Below are 18,185 nucleotides of genomic sequence, written 5' to 3'. Positions count from 1 at the left end.
TTAAGTCACAATTCCCTGCAAATTCCTTTTGGGGTTGTACAATTCTTATTAGTCTTAATGTGTCCTGTAACAGGACACCGGGTGTGTTTAGCTTCATTTGTGATGTTAAGGGGGTCGAACATCGGACGAGAAGCGCCGCGCCGCATCGCGTTTAGGACAAATCCAGGTATCGCACACCGGACGCGCACTTTCTCATCAGTGTATGGCCAGCAATATTGTTATGTTTAATGAAATTATGAAATGAAGATAATGTCTGTTCTATGTTATGATTGTACTGTACAATTAAAGTCTGCAGTCTGAAAACTTTACCTCAGAGCATCCGTTAACTGAATGAATTGAAAATCTCACCTGAAAAATCCAATAACATCAGCAATTGTCATTCAAGCAGCTGATTTCTGTAAATCAATGCAAAACTACACGTATATTGTAGCATAGGGCGAAGTCAGGATCCATCAGCAACGATTTGAGACAAAAATACTTTTATACAAAACTATGTAAATGGCGCTCTGTGGCGCAGCAGGATTTTGAACACGGTCCTGAGCCGATGCTGGGCGCCGCAGACAGACGCCGAATGGCACCACCGGTGTGTGTGTACACTCATAGAGAATAATGTCTTCGAATTTTAAAGACGTGGCGCTGCGCTTCTCGTCCGGTGTGCGACCCCCTTAAGTTTTGGGGAAGTTTCATAGACCTTTATTGGGAGAGTGAGTTTGCTGGATTATTCATTAAATATAATGAATGATGTGTGTGTGTCTGATTGGTCCAGGTGCTACACTTCCATTAAACCAAAGAAGAAGCAGAAGAAGAAGAAGAAGAAGAATGATTATTCTTTACATATATGTTGCGTCTCAATTCGCCTACTTATACTACACCTTAAAAATATGTTCTTTTTTTAAAGAAAAGGAATATTCGGTAACACTTTAGAATACTGTATCTTACTTACTGCATAACTGATAAGGAATTAATGAAGAACTAATAGGTAATTCTTTAACACTTAAGTCACTACTGTTAACTACTAAGGAAGATGTGTTAGCTAATCAGTATGTAATATAATTTTATGATTGTGTTAAGTATCAGTTAGTTAATCAATAGCTAATTAATTCTGTCATACCTCCTGAAGAACTACTATTAATTATCTATTAATTAAGGTTCAAGAAAAATAACTGTAAAGTAACTACTAATTAACAGTCATACACAGTAGTCAGTTTGTCATTCTTCAGCACTAATAAGAAAGATAAGTACAGACATTTACCTATAGGCTATGATCTGCAAATAAGCAAAAACACATCATGTATATTACACCTTATTATTATACTTAGTTCTTATACATTTTAAACTTCTTTTGCACCATTCAAGTTCTGGCAATATCGCGGTCGCCACATACACTGAGTCTGGGTTCACCCGAGGGTTTTTCTCCAGTCTGTCCCTGATGGAGTTTTGGTTCCTTGCCACTGTTGCCTTTTTCGCTTCTCTTCGCCTTTGTCGCCATTGGCTTTTGGCTTGCTTAGTTGAGGTTCATTTAACATTTAATTTTGAATTTAACAATACTATTATTACATTGTTTTCCTGTTATCTATGTGAAGCTGCTTTGAAACAATTTGTATTGTAAAAAGCGCTATATAAATAAAGGTGACTTGACAGTGATTTGGTGACGCAAGAGCGCGGGCATTTGCATCCTCCTCTGGAGAGTTCTCAGCACCGCCGATTTGGTGCATTTCTTTAGCGAAATACAGATTTATTTAATCCATAAAATCATTACTGTGCTGTAAATCATTTTGTTTTATGCAAGGCAACATACAAGGACACGATGTCAGTTACCCTATAGCTAGCTAAATATATTTACATCAGATGTTAAAATCTGTTCTCAGAGCTGTGCACTGTTATGGGCAGGTTATGGAGTCAAGTATTTTTTTTTTTCTAAAATGTTTGTTAAATGAGTTTAAATGTAAACAGTATTATACATGTTAAAACGAAATAAAAATTTTGCTGTATAAAAAAATGTTCTCATCTGAAATAAAGGAAGACATCATGTAAACAAGTAATTGTTGTGTATTTTACAGAGGTTTAGATGATTACGTTAATATATATAGGCTATATATTTTTTTTTACAAAAATTTTGATTTGAGTCAGAAGTATGTGGTAATTCTTTATTAATTACTAATGGGTTCCCTATATTGTCACTTTAGAATACTATTTCGGGTTATAAGTAGCCTAATTCCTAGATAATTATTTGATACTTATTTATTAATTACTAATAAGTTCCCTATATTTTCAGTTTCCCTCAGTCGTTGCCTCAAATACATGAATTTACTCAGTGGCATTCTATGCTGCGGAAAACAGACACACACAGTACTGGATATAAAATATACAAATAATCTGAGGTTAGTTTTGCATGACTGTTCAGTAGTTACTTCTTAGTTATTTTTCTTGAACCTTAATTAGTAGATAATTAATAGTAGTTCTTCAGGAGGTATGACAGAATTCATTAGTTAATGATTAACTAACGGATACTTAACACAATCATAAAATTATATTACATACTGATTAGTTAACACATCTTCCTTAGTAGTTAACAGTAGTGAAGAAGTAGTTAATGAAGAATTACCTATTAGTTCGTCATTAATTCCTTATTAATTCTGCAGTAAGTAAGATACAGTATTCTAAAGTGTTACCGAATATTCCTTTTGAGTGTGTAGCAGAAGAGTAGACAAGATTTGGGACAAACTAATCAATTGCGTCTTTAACGGTTGTTCTCTGTCGCATCCTGTCAGAGTAAACTGGCCTGTCAATCATCTTGTCACAGTTAAAATCCTCCACATTTCATTTCATTTTATTTCCTATCATATCCAGGGCTCTCAACATAGACATATACACTAGACCTCACCTTGGCTACGGCAGTTCATTGGAACGAATGCGTCAATAGAGCCGCCATCTTGAAATAGGGGAGCCCCTCCACTTTAATGCATCAGCGTCAATGTAGTAGACACAGGTCTAACGGATATAAAATCACCATAAATCATCACGAATGCGATTTTTCTTGTTTTTTTTTTTTTGGTTTGTTCCAACGGTCAGACATGTATTTATCATTGATTCCTGAAAGAAATTTTTTTTTTATTTTTTTTAAACATTCTTCCTAGTTCAGATTTCATCCGTGAACATCATACGCTGCACAAAAGTCCGCCACCATCAATGAATTCGAAGTAAAGGCGGAGATAGCAGCGTTACCTAGCTACTTCCTATGACAAGACCCCTGTTCCAAGATGGCGGCGGTTTTGACGCATGCTTAGAACCCCAAGGTGAGGTCTAGTGTATATGTCTATGGGCTCTCAAGTTTTGAAGACAGGCTAGAGTGACATTTGACCCCAAAGGGTCAAGGGGGGGGGGGGGGGGGGTTGGCAAATGGGTGTGTGTAATTAGCAATATTATTATTAGTGTTTATGTTATTAATAATTGCTCAGACTTGCAGAAGAAAAAATTTGACACGTCACTGAAAATTCAACCAAATACAAAGTATTTATTAAATTTCCGCATGTGTGTGTGTGTGTGTGAGTGAGTGAGTGAGAGAGAGAGAGAGAGAGAGAGAGAGAGAGAGAGAGAGAGAGAGAGAGAGAGAGAGAGAGAGAGAGAGAGAGATTATGACTGGTGTTGTTTATTGTAAGTGTGTGTTGCCTTTTTGGACTCCTTTTTTCTGATGGGCCTACCCTTTTCGCCACCCTCTCTGGGCCAGCATCCTCTAACCTGGCCTTTTTAGGGGGCTTTCCTCTCAGGGCGATTGAGAGGATGCTTAATTGCTTTTTACCTGACATCTGTGAAAGACAGATGCAATGATTAATGCATCCATGGCCAGGATATAACTATAAAATATGACATGATTTTAAAAGTCAACTATAACATCAACTATGCAATACACTTTTAATTTATTTAGTGCTAATAAAATTATAAAGCCTATTTGGATAGAGAGATGTTTATAATGTGATAATATGTCATCGTGTGATAAGGAAAATATGATTAGACCTAGACTACTTGTTCTGAGCAGGTGTTTTCAGTGAACAGACTGTAAAAATGTTGGCTAAGTTGCAGACACTCATGAAAAACTGATGCGAATTATCTGGGAATCATTCTCTAACAGGAGTCAAGTTGTCATTGTTTGTGTCAAACAAGTAGTGAATTTGTTGTAAAACAGGAGATCATGACTTACTCTGCTCAAAGTGATGCTCGAAGCTCCAGTGCTTTCCTCTGTTCTTGCTTCCGGCTACGTCGCCCGTGACCTTTTGAACGTAATTACGTATTACGTGACGTTACAAACGCGCCTCACAGAATAGAGCAAGGCTAGCATTTGTCCTTAGAAAAGTTACATTTTTGGAATAACCGATCGTTTCGCATGATAAGACCCTTATTCGTCGTCTGGTGTCATTTGAAGCTGCATCTGAAACTGTTATTAACTGTCTTTTGGACCTCCGACCGTCTGGTTCCAATTGAAGTCCATTATATGGAGAAAAATCCTGGAATGTTTTCATCAAAAACCTTAATTTCTTTCGAATGAGGAAAGAAAGACATGGACATCTTGAATGACATGGGGGTGAGTAAATTATCAGCAAAAGTTTTTTCAAAAGTGAACTAATCCTTTAACTATGACCAAATGTTGCATTTAATTGAAGACGGTTGATGCCTCTATTGTAAGTTTTATAGACAGAGAACTTTAAAAACGATCAATCAATTTGAGCAACACTGGAACAGATTTGTGAGAAAAGTTGCAAGTTCTGTCGAAGACTGTGACGTCGGTAGCCTGGTTAAAACGATCGTCTGGCAAAGCGTCATAGACAAATCATTTCCAGAGGGGCGTCACCAGTGGACGTCGCGGGTAGACCTAAAACCAATCAGAGCGATGAAGGAGATGACGTATACAGAGTGGCGGCCGGCAGAGAAACATCTCCGAGTGTTGTCCTTTGCTCGGTTTTTAACAAAAAGGAAACATTCAAATTGCTTAAAAACAGACGCGATAGCTGATTCGAGCGAGTGATGTTCGACGGCGGCCATCTTTGTAATGTAGGCTACAAAATCTGCTTCAAAATCCCAGCGCTGTCGGCATCGTGTAAAGCCCGCCCCAACGTTTATGATTGGTGCCATGAAGGGCACAAACGAAGGGAAATGTCTCCATTTTTCTAAATAACCCTGCATGTGTAAACGGGTTTGCCTGAGACAGAATCATGGACAGCAACTCTAAAAGAAAATAGTAGCTTTGTTTCATTGGAAGTGTTTAGCATTGATTCAGTTCTTTTTTGTAAAGATCATCAAGTATTAATTTAGCTCATTTAATCTATATAGCAGTTGATGTCATCATCAGCTCAGGCCTCATCCAATAGCGTCAGTACCGTCAGATCAATAATACTGCAGAATATGAAGGCGAGAGTGAAGAGGAATTGAAGACTGAAATTCCTGATAACACTGAACACACAAGCTCTCACAAAAAAACAAACACCGCGGAATAAAGCAAATGTACTAATCTCAAAGAAATGTAAAAAATGAAGCAAGGACAAAGAAATCCATTTGCCAACCCTTTTACTTCCTCTCTGGTTGAAATTTAACAAAGATTGCCAATATAACACATCTGTTGCTTTACTCTTTCATGTTTGGGATTATTGTATCAGTGAGATTGGTAAAATGGTCTCAATTTCACAGCAGTTATATATTTATACACACCGCAGATTACTAATTCTACCAGAAAGACTCGGGAGATAAAATGATGTAACAAAGCATCCATTTATTGACAGCCCAGCAAGCAAAGTTCTTTGGCATAGGCCCCGTCCATAGATCGTAATCCGAGGGTAGCGGATCAGCATTTCCTGCCTGAAGACAAAGGCAGGGGCGCAGCCGACCCCCCAGGGAAGTGTAGACAGGACCATCCTGGTGGTGGTGGGGAGGGTGGAGGTTGTTGTCGCGTCGGCATCTGCGAACTCAAACATGTGTAAGTACCGATCTTTTATACCATAAGAATAAGAACGTGATTGGATAACCTGAAGGTAACACGTGACGCGGTAATTAAGTCTTCCTGGCAGAACTTATGCTAAAGCTTTCATTTCTGGCATATTTACATGGTGTATTATCGTACAACACTGTTCATGAATATGCATGGTCCCTATCAAATAAACTAATAAATAAAATATTAAGAGAAAGATTGAAGACTCTACAAGATTCTATTCTGCTGTTAAAGGGATGTGCCTCTCACAAGGTCTTTTCTATCCCTCGGGTCACAGGATCCTGTTCAACCAAAAACACTTCTGTAATTTACAGCTTAGAGTTTTCTTTGTTCTGTTTTGGGTATTTAAGGGAAACTGGCCACACAGTCATTGGGGTTCTGCAAGCAGAAAAGCCTCTTGAGTCTTGCGCTCAGGTCTTACACACCGCTGTGGGATCCGGTCATAAAGTTACTTTGATTTTGTTTGATAATTACTTTATATATCTTTAAAATAGGGCCCTCCCTCTATCTCTCTCTCTCTCTCTCTCTCTGTGTGTGTCTGTGTGTGTGTGCACATTGTTGATGTGTCAGTGTCACCAATTTATTATAGTGGTGGTTCTGCATTTTGGGTGATTTTATTTGACTAATTATAAGAGAGCAGTTTTTATAGTCTCACAAATGTATTGTCCAAATGTGTGTGTGAGAGAGGCGAGCATGATCATTTTGCATTATGGATGTCTTTTGTATTGTTGAAAGTGTGCCAGTTATTTTCTGTCTGTGTGTTCTGCGTTGTTTCTGATTTTGGGGATGAATTTTGTCCATTTTCTAAACAGGCTTTTTTCACACTAACATAAAAACAGATATCATCCCAAATTTTTTGGTGTAGTTTTGGAAAGTGTTGACAACTGTACAAAGTGTCAGTACAGGTGTCCATGTGGACAAAGATAATTTTTAGTCATCTGGGATAAAAAAAAACCCTGAAGACCATTATAAGGGTTTTAAAGAAACCGATTGGCAATGAAAACACCAAGACTTTAAAAGCAGCTCCAGCTTTATTAAAAGCAAAATTCAAATGGTATATGCCATATAGTAAAACGTGGAAAATATGTAAAAAATAAACAGCTTTTAATTAGCCTACATGTATGCACCAGATGCATGAGTGCAGAATGCAGTGCTTTTTATACTTGTGAATCAAACACTTTAGTAGACTTCGATTACTCTCAGACAACATCTGCCCTCAACAAGTTGTACATTATCCGCCATATTTTCCATTTTATTATATTTTCCATTCTAAGCCACCATACGGAAAGATCTGTAGTTGGGTTACATGTGTGGGATTTTAAGAAGAAATTTCATTAGATTTAAAGTCGGATTCTGTCTGTGTCTTTTAATCATAAAGACCATGTTCAATGATACCATAATTAATAGTGTTGTAATCTGTAATTACATTAACTGTAACTGTAAAATCCCTTTGCTATATTAAACAATTTAAGCCTCATTTCAAGCAATGCATGCAGATATATAGATAATGACTTGGGACGTTATAATCAAGGTGTTTAACTGAAGCACTTGATTATTCTTGGAGTTAAACCATCCTGATATGTTTTCATGATTTAACGGGCGGCAGCGGGACTTCAGGCGGAGGGTTTGGCTCGTCGTCAATCTTTAAATCATGGCAGAACAGCACTGGTTCTTCACCGAGACCAATTTTTACTGCCACGGATATAAAGACTTGTTTGGCTTCAGCTCAAGTGTGAGTTGTTCTTCCACTTCGGTAATTTCATTACAGCTTTCGTATTTAGTGTTGGCATGTGAATCTCCAAAAAAGTGGAGGTGCAACTTTAAAATGAACTTTGCCTGCTCTCCAGATTCAATCAAGGATGATGTGGTTATCTTCCAGTTGTGTGTGATCTGGGTCATCTTCTCCTTATCGTATCCAGCCTTTTTGTTGATTTTCTTTTGCCATGTCACTGGTGTATTGCTGTCATTAGTTTTCATATTCTCCCAATTGCCAAAGGATTGGCCCATAGTTACTGTCAGCCCACCAGGAAGGAAGTTAACAACATCAGGATGAACAGAATAGACACCAACACACTCATCTTTGCTGAGGTCAGTCCCTTTGTAGTACTCAACTCCCCAATCTGAGACGGGCTTGAGGAAGAAGCAGTCGTTGGACAGGCCCCAGTAATAGAGGCCGTTTCTGCAGTTGGGAGGGAGCTTGTATTCTTCAGCATCTGAGTCTGTATTCATGTTTGTTGTTTCTCGGTAAGTACCCCTTTCTTGGAAGATGATGAAAAACTTGCCAGAAGTTGAGAAGTAGTGGTCTCCTCCCTGGCAGTTGGGATGAAGACTGTGTACTTCAGCACCGCTGTCCGTCGTCAGGTTCTTGACTCTGCGGTAGGAATTGCCCTTGATGATGTAAAAGTTGCCATCTTCATCTCCAAGGTAGTGGTCTCCATTTTTGCAGGCAAGGTACAGACTAAAAATAGAGATGTCTGAACCTCTATTGATACTACCTATCTTCATATAGCAGCCAAGATCAGAACGGATTATATAGTAGTATTTGCCCGCTCCACAGATGTCAGTGCCTTTTGCTTTGCTCCTGGGAATAATGCTGTTCATCGTGCCTGAACCTGCAACACAGAAGAAAGAAAAAAAACATTCAATCTACACACAAAATGGTAAATGGACAATGGACTGCATTTATATAGCACTTTCACTGACCAAAGCGCTTTACATTTTGCCTCATATTCACCCATTGCCCATTCGCGCACTCATTCATACACCAAATGAAAGCGGTTAGCGGTTTGTTTGGGGTTTTTAACGTTACTTTAAGTATACTTCTTTAAAATTAAAATGTATATTTTGAGTCAATTTTTATATATGCTTATCAGAAATATACTTGAAACTTAAAATTGCACTTGACTATACTTGACTTATACTGACAGGATTAAATGCCTGAGGAAGGAGCCAATAGTGCAACGTACAGGGTCTGACCCTGGTGAGATGTAGGAGTAACCCGGCCTGGAATCAGCCCACAGTGCCCAGAACATTCGGGCACCAGAAGCTCCATCCTCAGGCAGAATAAACCAACAAGTAATAATGAAATGGACAGCTACCAGCAGGAAAAGGGAGTGGTAGCAGTTTGGAGAAGATGTTACCCACATAACATCAAATATGTGGAAGAGTGATGCTAACAGTTGCCAACAGCCCTGACTATAATCATCGTAAGTTACAGAGCCGAACGGTTCCGTAAAGAGGAAGAGAAAATCGACAAAACTCCATATACCAAGAATTCATCAACTGTGACATGAACTCCACATTCTCAAAAAGCATTACAAGACTGCAGAGGAGGAGGAGAAGCCACCGCTTATCGAGCTTCGCAACATTATTAGGAAGAAGCTACATACCTTGAGAAGAGCAAAGTGGCACAGGAGACGGGCAAGGGAGAGAACTAGGAAGCGATTGAAATTTATTGCCAACTCCTTCCGTTTGCTCTTGCGGACGATATGGCACAGGGGGATTATTGCAAGCCAATGGAGACATGCTGAAGGTCAATGGACACCTAAGGAAGAAATTTCCACAAACGTTGAGCAATTTAAGTACATTTCGCTGCTCAGTGCTGAGGGCAAAATTTTCCTCTGTGTCCTATCCAGGGAAATGATCGACTTTCTGCTTTCTGGCTGTCTTGCACACACTGGAATAATCAGCCAGTGGATTAGAGAAGCAAGAGATAATAATGAAGACCTGGTTGTGCTATGGCTTGACTTGGGGAATGCCTGTGGGTCCATAAAACACAAGTTGGTAGAGACTGCACTGAACCGGCACTATGTCCCCAGTAAGAGCACAGACTTTATCCTGGATTATTATAAAACATTCAGTTTGAGAGTCACGTCTGGGTCTGTAACATTGAATTGGCATCACCTTGAGAAGGTTATTATAACTGGATGCACAATTTCAGTAATCCTTTTTGCACCTACCATGAACATGGTTGCCAAAGCTGTCCAAGTCTAGAGTGGGAAAACCACCAATAAGAGCTTGTATGGACAATCTCACAGTCTCGACATCTTCTGTTCCGGGTAGCAGATGGATTCTCCAAGGTCTTGAGAGGATATCAAGTGGCCAAGATTGAGCGTCAAGCCTTCCAAATTCAGATCACTTGTCCTGAAGAAAGGTAACACGTTCTGCTCAATAGTTGAGAGCACCCCAAATCCATCTATTAGTGAGAAGCCAGTGAAGAGTCTCTTTGATACAGTCTGAGATACAGTCGCTATCCATTCATCCATTTGTGAGCTTGAGACATGGCTCAGTAAAGTTGATAAATCTGGCCTGCCTGGAAAGTTCAAGTTCTGGATATACCAGCATGGCATCCTGACACATATTTTATGGCCATCAGTTGAGCTAATGGAGAGGAAAGGTAACAGCTATCTCTCTACCACACAGCTTGAGTACAACAGCTCTGTATGGCAGCAGAGGGCAGGCTAAGGCAAGGGAGCAGTGGCTTGTGGAAGAGAAGGGCTTGGCAGTTTCCCAATGCCAAACTACAGCCAACCAAGGGGCATCGAAGGAGGAAGTGCGGATTAGCAAGGTGGCAGGCATGATGCAACCGGGGGCATTGATGAGATGGGGAGGCATAACAGAACAGAGGTTCACATGGTCTGACATCTGGCAAGAGCCTTCTGCAATGGGAAAGGGTCACTAAAACAAACCCTGAGCTGCTGCCCAAAGGCTCTTGGGGATGGCCGTTACTGCTACCGGCATGACCAGGATCTAAAGACAGTAGCGGAGACTGTCTCCCTGCCCATTGAAAGCAGTAAGTACCATGACTGAGCAAGGAAAGAAATACTGTTTGCGAAGATAGGAGAGCAGGCAACACTTCTTTCTGGTCTTTCTGGCTTGAAGAAATGTTTTTAATTCGCAGCACACATCACAGTAACATCTTTGCAAACCTGACATCATCATTCTATTGGCGATCTCGAAACAGCTTGCTGGGTGATTAAAAGGGGCGATTAGTGGTCAAACGCTGCTGGGACGTAGGTCTGGGCTTGATCACTCCCCCGACTGGGTCACCTGAGTGAGGGTGTTGATGATGAAAGACCCGAAACACGGATGAAGCCAAGAAACAGAAGCGATGATGCGTCGCAGTGCATCCGTAGGGTGTATCTTTCACCTACTTGACTATGCTAGCTTTGGGACTATACATGTACACTTTTGAATAAGATATACAGTGTCTTGCTTACATTTTCAACCCCCTTAAATTTTTTCCAAATTTTGTTATGTTGCTGCCTTGTGTTAAAATACTTTAAATTACTTTTTTCCTCCACATCCATCTCCACCCCATACACCATAATGACAAAGAAAGAAAAAAAACAGATCTGTGACAATTTAGCAAATTTGTTAAAATGGAAAGACAGTTTCTGGTCCCATTGACTTCAATAGTATATATATATTTGTCCATTTTCCTTTTTTCTTTCTTTTTTTTACATTTTTCATAGTAAAATGAGCTTATTTCCAAAAAAAAAGTGTAGTATCCCTTTAAATCTTTTTTCATCCAAGTAATAAACAGAGCTGTGTCTAAGATTATCAAATATTGAGGGACCATTTGATCAAATTTGGTGGTTATAGTATACTCTACATTTCATACATTTATATGCATTTTATGTTCTACCTTTAAAATGTATAATGAACGACTGATATATAAAGAGTAAAACCATCTTAGACCTACCTTATTCAGAGGAAGTTGCCTCTTTTCCGAGTTGTGAAGATTACGGAGTTGTGTGTTTAGCTGGGGTTAAAAAAAACAATAGATAAATATCTGCATTTTAGGATAAACCTAAATTAAATTTAGCAATAGCCTTATTTTACTCATTCAACTCATTCCAATTATAAGATAAGACAAAAAAGGTAATTCTATTTTTATTTTATTTTATTATTATTAATTCATGTGTCCCACAAAATCATTCTGACACTGGTCTGGGGCAGTTCTACAGCAATTTACAAATCTTAGTTAATATTACACATATTAGCTTAGTATATATTACTAAAACATTAAAATCAAAGGTTGCATTTGTTAACATGAGTTAATGCACTGTGAACTAACACGAACAAACAATGAACAGCTGTATTTTTTTATTAACTAACATTAACAAATGTAACAAATGCATTGCTCATTGTTGGTTCATGATAGTAAGGTTCATTAGTAAACATTAAAGCAGTACCAGGGAAATAATATAGTTGGTAATCAAATGATACTCACTAAAAATAAACTAGAACAAATGACAAAAAAAAAGATAAATGTAAGATGTCTCCAAAATGCAAAGAATAAAATAAACCTAAAATATAATATAATATCCAGGAAATTTATGCTCTGCCACGTGGAATTTACAAAACACTAAATAACATTACAAAGACCATCCATCAAAAATAATCACAGTTAAATAAACAATATATTTCTTTAACCAGCATGGATGGCCAATATAGCTAAAGAAATAAAATATATATCACAGAGAATAACCCTTCTTACCTCAGCACAGGCCAACAGAACTGTGACTAAAGCAAAGCTGAACTCCTTAAAGAAGATGCGCCACAGTCACATGATCATGGAGACGCTCGTGACGTCAGCGAGTCTCCTCTGCCCTGCCCAAACTACACACTCAGCACTTGTGCCTTTCTCTTTCCTTATATTCTCTCCCGAGGTTATACAATACAACATATAGAAATGTTTTACATATAATGCCCTAAATAATTCCAAAGCAGACAATTACCTTTTTAACATCCGGTAGTATAGGGCTATATGATAAATGTTAAAGATAACATTCATCTCAAATTTATTGAAGAAAAGTATTCACATATTAAAGAGGAAAAAGAAAGACAGAAAATAACAGAAATGTATATATGTGTATAATAAAGAGGAATTAATTTAATTCTTTGTAAATGTCCATAGAAGTCCTTAAAGTCCTTAAAATAAAACTTCATATCAGCCTTTACACTTAACCACCATTACACTACAGTACAGTACACTACACAGTGCAGCGCTCAGCACCTCATCAGCAGCATGACACAGCTTTCCTCAGCATGCGTTACCAATCAACATCAAAACATCAATGCACTGACAATTATAACAGGAAATAATATAGTTGTGGCTGCAGTTAAATTAATACTACTCACAAAATAAAATAAAAAAACTAGAATATATGACAAATAAAGATAAATGTAAGATACATCCAAAATGCACGGAATAAACACCCAATACTCAAATAAAAGTGCCCCTCGTTCCTCAGGCTCTACCTCTGAATCAGCGAGTTGTCCCAACAGGGGTAGTTTCCTGCATGATATCAGCCACGGAGTCGGAGATGTTGTGAATGAGTTGGTGCAGCATGACACAGCAGAAAGCAGAGGATCATCTAAAACAGATAAACTGATAGAAATTGTATATACAATTTGAATAGACTAAAAAAAAAATGAATGTAATTTAATCTCTAATTCTGATACATTCTGACATCCAGTTCTAATAAACCACATTTACATAATATTACATTTTGTTTTATTTTAATATATATTGGATGAATGAATCTGTGACAAAATGAACTATTGCACATACTGCATAACATGAAATTATCTGTTGTACATCTCAATGGATTTACACAATCCAGAATATATTAACAGCTCCAGTTCTCCATGAATAAATGAATAAACATATGTGGGTGTGTGTGTATAAATCTCAAAAAACATTAAACCATAAACAAAATGAAATAATAGGCAGAAGAAGAGAGAGAAATGCATTTATCCTTTAAGCTTTAGAAACAGGAACATTTTTTTAAACACTCAAAGAGATTCCGGAAAATATACGGATAATGTGTCCCAGGATTCAATCCGCCAGTGATTTTCCGGTATCTGTGAGTGCGTTCGCACACATCCAGTGAAGATCACGTGACATCAGGATGTGTTGTAGAAAGGCCAGTCTAATCTTCCTCTACCGCTCTTTCCATTGTAGTCCTGCACTTTTTTACACAGCGTCTTAAGTTCACTAATGATCTGCTCTTTCGATCTCCAGAAACCATGCTTGGGTATTGTTTTCCAGATTCAGTCGTACACTAGCGCACGCGTACTATTCCACAAAGCAGGCGAACGCTCTCAGCTTCAACGCAGAGAATAAGGAGCTCCCTGGTCCCTGCTTTATTCCAGTTTGTAGAAACTATTTTGTTCTTTCTTTGTTGATGACAAATGCAGTCTTTTTTCTAAGAGCAACAAAATACACCTTATGACATTGGTCCTGGCTTTTGTTCATACGGGGAGCATTCTGGGACTAATCCCTGCAAAAGTTACCAAGTCCCCATCCCTACATAGATCCCGGGATCAATCCGGGGAATTGTTTGCGTTCACACAGAAGGCACTCTAGCAATTTCACAGCAATTTCTCTGGATCAACGCACTGTGTGAAAGGGCTAAGAGAGGATTAAAAAAGTCTCGTTAAAGTAATTGAATCTTTTCTCTTGTTCCTCTTTAGTAGATTCGTCCCTGAGAAGATCTCAAATTTAATTTTCCAATTTTTTTTTGTCCGCCTGGTAGGAGAAATGACAAAACTGGTGGAAGGGCTGGAGACTGAGGCTAGAGATTGAGGTCATAAGAGGTGGGCTGGAGACTGAGGCCGTAGGAGTTGGGCTCGAGGCCTTTTTGTTCAGTGCTGAATTCTGTATGCTGGCAAATCATTGAATTATAACAAAGTGTATATATTATGAAAGATTTTGTGCAGTCCACTTCATTGATAATAACAGAGATGTGTGAGATGTCAGCTTTTTAGGAATTATTGAGGGAGCATGCCAAACCATGCCTGCTTCTTTTACTGTGTTATAACAGTGGTTTGTGTGCTAATGCTTTAATAACAAATAATTTATCAGGAGCATGTATGCTGATGTGACATGTAGGCTAACTTGAAAGTTTTTGGAGGTTTTTGCGGGCGGGACAAGACATAAATGTTGCGGGCGGGAGAAGGTAACATAGAAAGTAGTTGAGAGCGTCGGGTATAAGGACCCACGTATTCAAAAGTAGTCAGGTTTAAACAGGCTCAGGCTCATAATTACAGTTAGTGTGTCGGACCGGGCTCGGGTAGGGTTGGGATTGATATTTTGGGCCCGATATGCTAACACTTACAGGCACGAATTAGTTGTTTGTCCATGGGGAACTTGAGCAGCCTCTCCCCCATTTTTAATGTATCCGTACATCCCGCACAAACACAATAGTTAACCGTTTGTGCTGGCTAGGTCTCCAATATAACTGCTAGCGTACTTGCCATTTAGACTAACGGTAACTCTAGACTTGGAGCATTGTCCGGGCATAGACTAGGCACAGACCAGCATAGACCATACATAGACCAGACATGGACCAGGCATTGACGAGGCATAGACCAGACATAGACCAGGCATGGACCAGGCATTGACGAGGCATAGACCAGGCAGCTTGGAGTCCCTTTTATGACGTCGCGCCCAGCCTAGTGGAAGGGAGGGGGCGTGCTTAAAACCACGGTAAAACGAAACAACTTTTCATATTATATGCAGCATTTTGGTATAAAAAAAAATTAAACAATGGTGGGTGGTTCTTATCTTTATGTTTAATAAGCACGTTGCATTATCTTTGTGAAAAATTTTACCTGCAATTTACACTTTAAAAGCCAGTTGTACTCAAGCCAATGGCGGATTGCGGGACAAGCCGGATTCCACCATATCTTTATAAAAACAAACACAATAATAATCTTTTACAGCTTTTTGTGAGCTCATCTAAAGTGAGGACTAGTTATGCCTCATAAAGCTTTTACAAAGGAAATTTAAAGTCTCAGTTATCCTCTAAACAGAAAAGGAAACAAAAACAACACTGATACAGAACATCGAACTATTTATTTCACAATGCAAAAAAATAAAGCTGTAAATCAAAGACAAGATTTATATTGATATTGTGTGTGTGTATATATACAGTATATATATATATATATATATATATATATATATATATATATATATATATATGGACAACGCACATTAATCAAAATTTCTTTAAATATGCCAGTGTTAGTCAACTGGCTAATTTTCAACTGCAGTCCTTAGGAAAGAAGTTTTTAAACCTTCAAAACCTTCAAAATAATCAATAAAAAAAGTCTTCTGTAAGAAGGAGCTGAAGCTCTCTGAAAGAAGAGGAAGAGTGGAGCATGGAAGAAGTGCCTTGGATGTCATGAGGTTTACACGACTGCAGACTTACATTCTTGCGTATAAATAGATAGAGACTGCAGAAAATAAAATTCACTTGATCATAATTTCCTCTGTCCAAGAAGAGAATCCACGAGTGGGAGTGAGATCAGGTCATTAACGGATGTTAGGAAGGTAAATGTGCTGACAGAGCGAGAGGAATGTGTAGCTGAGCTTTCCTCAGAGCTGGCTGGGCAATGCAGAAGAGCAATGACTTGCAGTTTTATTAGAGGAACACTTTAATTTAAAAGTGCAAGTCACTTGTCAGCTTTGTTGGTGAACTATATGACCCACAAGAAAGGTTGAGGTTAATAGTTGGTCATACAAATGTAGTAATAGATTTGGTCTAAATTGCATTTAAAATAAATTAAATGCCATTCTATGCACAGGCTATTTAAGTGTAGGTTGTATTGCCCATACGGAAATGTAATATATATATATATATATATATATATATATATATATATATGAAATATGCATATATTAAATATATGCACATAGACAGTGAAAACATATATGTACATATATATGTGCCCATATATAAAACCTATTCGAAAATGGAACAATTTCATATATTGACATATAAAACTAGCCCATATATTATATATATATGTATAATAGTATTTTATATACATATATGTCACATATATAATTATCTATATATATATATGACGTATATTATTTGTATATATGTTCAATATACAAACTACACATATATGCATAGCATATTGCTCACATGTTACATATATATGTCCGTAATATGTTTTTATATCGTCTTTATATTTATATATATATATATATATATATATATATTAATTTCTTACAGTTTTAATATAGGTTATGGACATGTACAATGGAGCGAATTATGTGCCGAAACCTCACACACACACAAAACGTGTTTTACTCACACTCAACGATTCACAAACATGGTTTGTAAATACAAAACATCACTCACAAACTAATGCATATTGTTCTGCAAATAAAAAATGTACCTATCAAACAAATACAGTATGTTTTACATATACATAGAAACGTATTTCTTAAATGACAAAAATATCCTGCAAGTACAAATTAAAATCTTTAAAAGTACAAAACAAAATTCTACAAGTACAAAGCAAAATTCTACAAGTACAAAGCAAAATTCTACAAGTACAAAACAAAATTCTACAAGTACAAAACAAAATTCTACAAGTACAAAGCAAAATTCTACAAGTACAAAACAAAATTATAGAAGTACAAAACAAAATTCTACAAGTACAAAGCAAAATTCTACAGGTACAAAGCAAATTCTACAAGTACAAAACAAAATTCTACAAGTACAACAAAATTCTACAAGTACAAAATAAAATTCTACAACTACAAAGCAAAATTCTACAAGTACAAAACAAAATTCTACAAGTACAAAGCAAAATTCTACAAGTACAAAGCAAAATTCTACAAGTACAAAACAAAATTCTACAAGTACAAAGCAAAATTCTACAAGTACAAAATAAAATTCTACAAGTACAAAACAAAATTCTACAAGTACAAAGCAAAATTCTACAAGTACAAAGCAAAATTCTACAAGTACAAAACAAAATTCTACAAGTACAAAGCAAAATTCTACAAGTACAAAATAAAATTCTACAAGTACAAAACAAAATTCTACAAGTACAAAGCAAAATTCTACAAGTACAAAACAAAAAAAATCTACAAGTACAAAGCAAAATTCTACAACTACAAAAAAAATTCTACAAGTACAAAACAAAATTCTACAAGTACAAAACAAAATTCTATAAGTACGAAAACCTGTCACGTGACTTTTGGCACTATTTTTCTGCGTCCAGGCAGAATCAGATTTTCTCACAAATACAGTTGAGCAACTTCCTCTTTTAGAACAGTAGATGGTGCTAAGATAGGGAATCAATTTCACGTTAGTCTAATTATCCAGGAATTAGGCTACTTATAACCTGAAACAGTTTTCTAAAGTGAAAATATAAGGAACTTATTAGTAAT

At 37.4% G+C, this 18,185-nt stretch overlaps 1 pseudogene across 1 annotated transcript; it reads right to left on the bottom strand.

Moving 5' to 3' along the window:
* Positions 1–6,986: 6,986 nt before the first annotated feature.
* LOC120480598 (uncharacterized) lies at positions 6,987–9,403 on the bottom strand (annotated as a pseudogene). The gene is made up of 2 exons (XR_016169372.1): positions 9,367–9,403; positions 6,987–8,589 (listed from the first exon to the last, which is right to left on the bottom strand). The product of XR_016169372.1 is annotated as an uncharacterized LOC120480598 (transcript).
* Between the last annotated feature and the right edge of the window lie 8,782 nt (positions 9,404–18,185).

This window comes from Pimephales promelas, chromosome 7, assembly GCF_988280905.1.
Source record: "Pimephales promelas chromosome 7, fPimPro1.hap1.1, whole genome shotgun sequence".
In the NCBI taxonomy this organism is placed as follows: Eukaryota; Metazoa; Chordata; class Actinopteri; order Cypriniformes; family Leuciscidae; genus Pimephales; species Pimephales promelas.
The sequence above is the reverse complement of the archived record's forward strand: the minus strand, read 5'-3'. Positions and strand labels throughout refer to the sequence as shown.